This window comes from Pteropus alecto, unplaced genomic scaffold (assembly GCF_000325575.1).
Source record: "Pteropus alecto unplaced genomic scaffold, ASM32557v1 scaffold214, whole genome shotgun sequence".
Lineage (NCBI taxonomy): Eukaryota > Metazoa > Chordata > Mammalia > Chiroptera > Pteropodidae > Pteropus > Pteropus alecto.
Window position 1 is genome coordinate 12892 of NW_006435787.1, and position 1890 is coordinate 14781.

Below are 1890 nucleotides of genomic sequence, written 5' to 3' on the forward strand. Positions count from 1 at the left end.
CACGCACTTCCCTAATTTTCCCAAGATGCACGTGAAATGGCCACAGACGACATGCCCTTGGGTGTCATTTTTAAAATGCACACAAGACAGCAGCTGAAGTTATTCCTTATTACATGTGCTGTGATCTTCTTTGCAAAATGCCCACCAGATGGCAGCAAATGATAAATATTCATGACAACAAACAATGGCGGTTTAATCCTTAAGTGCCAACAGAAAACAGCAAAAAATAACTTTTGATTACTGACCATCTACTTTTGTTTCCTAAGTGCGCACCAGATGACAGCAGAGAGTAAATTTTTTTTTATTACTTATCCTCTGATGTTATTCCCAAAACGCTCACCAAATGGCAGCAGAGAATGCATATTCATGATGACAAAACCCTGGTGTTATTCTTAACATGCTTACCAGATGGCAGCAGAGAATGACTTTTTCTTACAATCTGGTATAATTGTAGAGATGCACACAAGATGGGTGCAGAAAACAAATTTGTATCTCAACTACACTCAGATTTTATTCCCAAAAATTTACACCAGGTAAATTTTATGATGAGATACATTTGGGTGTTATCTTCAAAATGCCCATCAGATGGCAGCATTAAGAAATTTTGATATGCACTTATGTGTTATCTTCAAAATACCCATCAAATGTCAGCAGAGAATACTTTTCATGACTAACTTTCCTGTGTTTTTTCCAAGATGAACATGAAATAGCAGCAGACAAAAGTTTTCATAACATTCCCTAGGGTGTTATTTTCAGAATGCGTGTAAGATAGTTGCAGAAATAACATTTTATGGCATGCGTTGTGATGTTATTCCCAAAATGCCCACCAGATAGCCACAAGAAAATCTTTATTACATGCACTCTGCTATCATTCCTAAGATGCCTATGAGATGAAGGGAGAAAAATATTCATGACTACCTACACTCTGGTGTTATTCCCAAAATGCCCACCAGATGGCAGCAGAGTATAACTTTTCATGACATGCTCTTCTGTGTTATTTCCAAGATTCACATCAAATAGCAGCAGAGAAAATTTCATAATGACATACCCTGGGGTGTTATTTTTTTAATGCATACTAAATAAAGCAGCAGAAACAAGTTTTAGTGATGTAAACTGTGGTGTTATTCCCCAAATGCCCACCAGATGGCAGCAAGAATAAATTTTATTGCACTTGTGTCATTCTCAAGATGCACAATAGATGAAGGCAGATAACGAATATTTACGGTGACCTACATCAGGTTTTATTCCCGAAATGTCCAACAGATGGCAGCAAAGAGTAACTTTTTATTTCATACACTGTGGTGTTATTCCCAGAATGCCCACCAGATGGCAGCAGGAAATAATTTTAATGATGACATACACTTGGGTGTTATTTTCAAAATACCCACGAGATGGCAGCAGAGAATGAATATTCATAACGACCTATACGTGATGACCTATATTCAAGTGTTATTCCCAAAATGCACACGAGATGGCAGCATAGGATAACGAATAACATTTCATGACCTAAACTATGCCATTACCAAAATTGCCCACCAGATGGCGGCAGAGAATGAATATTCATGACGACCTACACTTGATAACCTACATTCAGGTACTATTCCCAAAATTGCCCATGAGATGACAGCAGAGAACAATTTTGCATGACATACACTCCTGTTTTATTCCTAAGATTCACGCAAAATGAAAGCAGAGAAAACATTTATAACAACATATCCATATTTATTTCTTAAATACACACGAAATAGTAGCAGAAATAACTTCATGACATGCACTGTTGTGTTATGCCCCAAATGCCCACCAGATAGTAGCAGGAAAAAAATTATGACGACATAAACTAAGGTATTATTTTCAAAGTGCCCACGAGATGGCAGCAGTGTATAACTTTCA